Raw genomic sequence first — 7,040 nt, 5'->3', positions numbered from 1 at the left:
CCCCTTAACACTAGACAGGAGAAAAACAAGGAGAGAGGGGAGAGAGGAATTATGAAAATCTCTGAATCTAATTTCTTTCCCTTTGTTTCTTTTTTGACCACGGCTACTAACAAACTAAAACCAACCTAAATGATCAACAACCATTCCCCCTTCTCACTCTAAGGGCCCTAGCATTTATATGCCCTCTGAAAAGTTCCCAGAATTCCAAACATCGCCTTTGCTAGAGCACCAGGCAAATCACAGTCAGCTGCGGCAGACAATCTGAAGCAGCCCCACATCCCCAACTTTGGAATTAAAATGAAAGCACATTCCTGCAATATTTCTTTTCTCTTTTTAAAGAAACCAAAATTCCAAACTTCTCAAAATTGTCACTACAAGGATTCTCATTTCGGTTTCATCTATGGTCACGCTGGTCACCTGGCAGCACTTTCTCAGACTCTCACCAGTTAGGAAGAAATCTGCCCATTCTGAAGAATTCAGACTCCCCGTGTGCTTCAAAGCCCGCCATTCCCTGCTGTGGGCACCTGGATGGCTTATTCTCTCACCCCCCTTACCTGTGGCTCTTGCGGATAAAGTGGGAACCATAGACCCAGCACCTCACAGGTGTCCGTGGGCTGCACTGCTGTCCCCGTACCACCACACTGCACCTCAGACCTTCAGCTTTCCAGACAAATATTAATCCCTAACTGTATACTGAACCCCTGTAGGAAGATGAGGCTGTTGGGGAAAAGGATGAATTCCCCTCCCCGAAAAAGGGCTATAAAAGGGTTCTGTAACTCAAATGGGGAGTTGTGTACAAACATCTATTCACCCTAGACAGGGCACCCAGAACAGACCAAAGAACTGACTGTGGTTAGGCACAGAAGCATGGGTGACCCAGAGACAATTGCATTCTTGATAAGCCCAGCATGAACGGTAACTCACAAAAGCTGCATGCCTGGATCTTGCAGGCCACAAACATGGCTGCCCAGAGTCTCCTCTCCCCAACGACTGTCACTGCTTTATTCCCCCCCCTTAAAGAATTATTATATATAAGTACTTCAGACACACCAGAAGAGGGCATCAGATCCCATTACAGATGGTTGTGAGCCACCATGTGGTTGCTGGGAATTGAACTCAGGACCTCTAGAAGAGCAGTCAGTGCTCTTAACCACTGAGCCATCCTGTGAATCCAGCAGCGTTGGGATTTGGGAACTTATTACACAGGCGAATCCCCACCCACCCACACGTCCCCCACCCCCAAAGGACTCAAAAACTGCAGCGGTCTGCAAAAGGTGATGTCCTCAATGTTTGAGAAGCAGCTGTCCGAGCCTGGGGCTTTAAAGTGGCTTCTCTAAATCTTCTTTCTTGCTGGTACCTGCAACGTCCACTTTTGAGCCACAAGCTTTGTCTCTAAGGCCACTCCGTTACCGTGGTGCCTCCCACCATTTCAGTTGGAACCACCAGCAATGAACAGGGTCCCAGGTCTTCCCCCACTGACGGACAGCTTACCGTCTTGCAGGTCAAGGACATGAAAGGTTTATACACAAGGCCAAACTGCAACCTGTCAGACCTGTGCCTACGGAGATGCGTGGGGCTTTCGGAGCAGGGGACAGAAGTGAGGCTTAAGGTTTTTAGGGGTCAGAGGCCCTGCAGGAGAGTTCCAACTGTGTCAAGGCCCTCCCCATACAAGTGATGGCGTGGCTTGTAAAAAATCCCAGGAGATGAACTGGGTGCGGTGGCACACGCCTATGATCCCAGATCTCATAAACTGAGGCAAGAGGATCATCATGAGTTCGAGGCCAGCTGGACTATATGGCAAGACCCAACCTCAACCCCAACACCAGGAGCTAGAACAAGAGCAGCAAGGCAAGATGAAGCTGGGGTAAATTTGTCTTTTGAGACAGCTGGGGTGGAAGTTTGGTCCAATTGCCACATGCACACCACTTGTTGGTGGGCACGCCCTGACACACCTTACCAACAGACCCTGGCTCCAGCTGGTCTGGCCTGAGAGAACTGCATCCTGAGGACTTTGCCCTTGGGAGAAGAGCAATGTCAATAAATGTCAGTAACCTCCACACGATCAAAGGACAGTGTAGATCAGTGGTTTTCAACCTCCCTGATGCTGCCGCCCTCTAATACACTTTAATACATGTTGTGGTGACCCCCAACCATAAAATTATTTCATTGCTACTTCATATCTATAAATTTGCTATTATTATGAGTCATAAATATCCAATATTCAGGATTTCTGATCTCTGACCCTTTCACTGCCACCCCCGTGAAAGGTCGTTTGCCCTCTGCCAAAGTGGTTGTGACCCACGGGCCATGAGCCATGCTGGTGCAACAGATGGTTTAGAAAGGGTGGGTGTCCTTATAGAGGCCTTATTTAGGGTCTATCAAGACGAAAGCATCATACTGAACTGGTAATTTCTTGAGCAGTAAAAGCACAGGAAGAGATCAAGTTTAAAAAAAGAAAAATTCAGGAGCTGGAGGGATGGCTCAGTGGTTAAGAGCACTGGCTGCTCTTGCAGAGGACCTGGCTTTGGTTCCCAGCACTCTTGGTGGCTCCACGAACAACAGCCATCTGTTACTCCAATTCCAGGGGATCCAGCACAGTGTATACACACGTACACGTAGACTGAACACTCGTACGCATGGAATAAAATAAAACGAAGAAAAAGGAGAGTTAGAACCAAAAAAACCCAGCCAAAAGAGAAAAAAGTCAAGGAAATTGGGGGGGGGGGGTGTTGTACTCCTATGTTGCAAGCATTTAAAAGGCCGAGCCAGGAGGACCTGAGTTCAAGGTCAACCTGGACTACATAGTAATATGATGTTACAATGTAACACAATGCAATACAAGAGTTGAAGTTTGCAAGGTATGTTTTTATGTGTCTGTGTGTCCCCCCTCCTTCTCTGTATGTGCATCCACAGAGGCCAGGGGAGGAGGCTAATCCTCCTGGAACTGGAGCTGCAGGAGCTTGTGAACCACCTAAGCTGGGTAGTGGGAAGTAACCTCAGTTCCCCTGCAGACGCAGTATGAGCCCTCCACTGCTGTGCCATCCCTCTGGCCCCTTGAGTGAGGTTGGCTTAAAAGAACAGAAGACGTGAAAATAATTCAGGTCATTTCTGGATGGGACCACAGGAATCGGAGGCTGTGAACAAAACCTTCAGAGTTCATGGTTGGAGAAAGGGGACAGTGTGGGTCAGGACCCGTGGAAAAGGACCCAATGGGACCAGAGAATGCCTGAGAGAAGAGAGGAGTCCAAAATGGCCCCTGCTACTTCCTTGGATGCCAAAACATGAGAGGGATGGGGAATCCTAAGAGTAGTTTCCTCTGGCCATGTCTGGGCCTGGGGACAGGAGGGGCTGATGCTCTTCCCTTGGGAAATACCAAGTGAGCAGAAGTAGGCATGAAGACACAATGACTTAGTACCATAGAGAACCAGGGAAGAAGAGGGGCTGGCTGGAAGAGGGCTAGCAGGGTCTCCTGTGTCTGAGATTGGGAGCAGGGGCTGCGTAAGTTATAAGGAGGACCACCATCACCAAGCCACTGCTACGACTTAGGCCTCTCTGCTCCGAGGGGCCCACCAACCTCCTGAACGTTCCTGGGTGCAGAGTTCAAGACGGATATTGAGATGGACTGCTGTGAGTAAGAAGTTTATTAGAAGGGTTATTTTAATGCTGTGAGCAGACAGACAGACAGACAGACAGACACAGCGGTGTCAGGGGCTCTGAGTTCAGGCTCCCGAATCAGAGACAGACAGCATGGTATAGCCTCTGATAAGAGGAATCGGACCCCCGGGGGAGCTGGGTACCTTATCATATCTTTCTAAGGAAGGGTGGTTTTTTTTTTTCTTTTTTTTTCTTTTTTTCAGAGCTGGGGACCGAACCCAGGGCCTTGCACTCGCTAGGCAAGCGCTCTACCACTGAGCTAAATCTAAGGAAGGGGTTTTTAACAGCACAACCTTCCGGCCAGGATCTCTAATTTCCAAGCAGTGCGTGTTTCCAGGTGAGAGATCCCAACACCTGGAACTCTGTTAGCAGAGCCTGAGCCATCCCTCTGGGTATCTGTGCACGAGGAGGGGCTTCAGGCACTGTGGCCTCAGCAGCAGTCTGGTCTGGATTCGAGCTCCTGAGTCACTTCTGGCAGAGGTGATGTAATTCAACCCTGACCTGCTCCTACCCCTAGAAACAGGCCCTGGGGAAGGCACATCCATTATCCTTGAAAGGACTTGAAAGGCATAGGACAGACCAAGTTCACATTCTCAGCACAAAGGAAATTCATTTGTCCCAAGGGACAAAGGGCAGGGACTAAGAGACAGAGACAGGAGACAGAGGAGAAGGAGAAGAAGAAGGGACCAGAGAAAAAGAGGAAGGATATTTGCCCTGAGGGACAAAGGCCTGCTCCTGGATATAGGGTCTACAGGCAATGGTGGGTTATAAAGGGGGAAGGGGAAACCCTGGGTTAGAATGGGGTGTTTAATTTTAATTGCACATGCTAATTAAGGAGGCCAAAGAGGGTTTTTTTGTTTGTTTGTTTGGTTGTTTTTTTTTTTTTTTTTAATAGCTGGACCTTGGTGGTCAGCCCCAGAGGGAGGAAGTGGCCAAATAAGGGAATAGATCTTGGTGGCCAGCTTTAGGAATGTAATCTAACTGGTTTTTAGAAAGGCAGAAGGGAGGGGGAGAAAGGCGAGGCTGGTCAGAGCCATGTTTGCTATGCTCTGGGCAGCTTCATTTCTCACTTCCCTTCATTTCTCACTGCTACATCCAGAGCTCTCCTGAGGATGGGCTGGCAAGGCAGGGCTGGGCTCTTGCATCAATGGAGGGAAGTGGGGACTCACAGCCCAGAAGCAGCCACTTCCCTTTTTCCCCCACCAACTCTGCTCTCTCTCAGACTCACCTGCTTACCTCACAGGTAGGACAGCAGGAGCAGGGTGTCAGACAGGGGTTCCCTCGCCACCCCACAGGGCAATCTTTCTGAGCTATCTTCTCTGCAGAGTGAGTGGGAAACCGTACTTTATTCTCCAGGGTCCTCCTGTCCAACTCAGTAGTCAGAAGTGTGGTCTCTCAGCGCGACCAAACACCGGGCAGAAACAGCTCCGGGGAGGAAAGAATCACTCTGGCTGATGGTTTCACAGACATTTCTGCCCAATGTGGTGGGAAGTCGCATGGTATTACCAGAGTCTCCTCACATCCTGGAGGACCAGGAAGTAGAGAGCGAGACAGGGCTTGGCTGTATAAACCTTCAAGGCCCACCCCTGGGCTCCCTCGAATACCATTTCCTGGGAGCTCCATGCACAACCTTCCAGAATAGCCCCACCAACTGGAGAGTGTGTGGAGACTAGAGCCCATGGGGGACATAACAGCTACCAGGAAGTCACAGGCCCGCAGAGCATCTTCAGTAACATCACCTGCCTTTTGCAGAGCACCCGGACAATTTGTGCCTCAGACAAACGGGAAGCATTTCATGCACTTACGATTTGGAAAGGGTGACCATACAACATACCCTCAAAACTGATCACACCAACATCATCACTGTCCTTAGACTGGAGGCAGATGGAGACGTGGACTCTAAAGCCCAGGTTTGTTTACCACGCGCTGTGCTATTCCATGTATGATCTTAAAAGCCCTGGGCGGGTTGGGGATTTAGCTCAGTGGTAGAGCGCTTGCCTAGGAAGTGCAAGGCCCTGGGTTCGGTCCCCAGCTCCGGGGGGGGGGGGGGGGGAGAAAAAGCCTTGGGGAGGGGCACCAACATCACTCGTGTATCATCGTCCGGTCCAGGAGCCTGGGGTTCACTACCAGGTATGGACTGCCCGCCCCGAACTCCCTCTTCTTCCTGGCTCCATTGCTTCCCTAGTGAGAATGTGACAGTCATTCTTAAACAGAGACTTTATCTCATTGGAGGGAAAAAGAACAATATCAAAGCTACTATTCCCTCTATTCCCTGGACTTCTCCGGAAGCCTTTGGCTACCCTGAGACATCCACGACCTGTCATGCAGTTTCCTCCTGTGACTGTGAACAGGTTCAGCATCGCGGGAGGCAGAAAACCCAGACTTCCCTCCGGGAACTGTGATGGATTCAAGTCCAAGGAAGTCCTCCAGCTAAGTCTGTTGTAACTTGGATGTCTGGTCTGGAGCCCCAATCTAAAATCGATGCTTTATTAAAATTTTTATTATCCTCTTCTCTCTCTAACTCTCTCTTCTGTCTCTTTCTTAGTTAGGACCTCTTAGGACTCCTGCATGCTGTAAAATATTCTACCACTGAGCCACGCCCCCAGACCCTCACTGGGGGATTCTAGGCAAGCATTCTACTGCTGAGCCACATCCAAACCTCATTTTAAATTTTGTGACAGTCTCACCAAGTTATTCTGGATAGCTTTGAATGAACTTTGTTGCTCAAGTTGTCCTTGAATTTGGGAATCTCCTGCCTCAGCACCTGCACCAGGCCCAGTTTTAATTTTTTTTTCTTAGCTTTCTACTTTTAAGTAATTATAGACACAGGAAGTTGCAAAGATAGAACATAAAGATGTGTGTGCTAGTCACCCAATGTACGTAATTACAGTAAGATATCCTCAGCAGGGACCACACAGTAGGAAAGTGTGTGTACCGCTCCAGTGTCTTATCTTGCAACTTTAGATGGCTATGACAGTCACACACAGTCAAGATAGAGTCCCTCTGTGACCACTAAGACCCTGCCCTCTTGTGATAAACCCTGATAGTTCAGCCCTCCTTCTCCCTGTCCTGATGCCCTGACAATGGCCCTCTCACCCTGTCCTGACACCCTGACAATGGGTCATCTCATCCTGTCCTGATGTCCTGGCAACGGGTCATCTCACCCTGTCCTGACAGTACTTGAGAGGCTGTGGGGAGAGGACTGTGAGTTCCAGGACAACATGATTGTACATAGCATGTTTCTCAAAACAAACAAAAAACCCCAAAAGAACAACAACAGCAAAACCCAAACAACCAAGCAAATACAATATTCTGTCATATCACTCCCTAACAGTAACTATTTTCCCAGCATTTACAGCATAGTATACGCAGCCAGAGAGGAGTTA

General features: G+C 49.2%; 1 long non-coding RNA gene across 1 annotated transcript; it reads left to right on the top strand.

Moving 5' to 3' along the window:
• Positions 1–4,328: 4,328 nt before the first annotated feature.
• LOC102554355 (uncharacterized) lies at positions 4,329–6,165 on the top strand. The gene is made up of 3 exons (NR_190559.1): positions 4,329–4,414; positions 5,407–5,564; positions 6,006–6,165. It is a non-coding gene; the product is annotated as an uncharacterized LOC102554355 (long non-coding RNA).
• Positions 6,166–7,040: the final 875 nt, after the last annotated feature.

Source organism: Rattus norvegicus, chromosome 1 (assembly GCF_021556685.1).
Source record: "Rattus norvegicus strain SHRSP/BbbUtx chromosome 1, alternate assembly SHRSP_T2T, whole genome shotgun sequence".
In the NCBI taxonomy this organism is placed as follows: domain Eukaryota; kingdom Metazoa; phylum Chordata; class Mammalia; order Rodentia; family Muridae; genus Rattus; species Rattus norvegicus.
The sequence above is the reverse complement of the archived record's forward strand: the minus strand, read 5'-3'. Positions and strand labels throughout refer to the sequence as shown.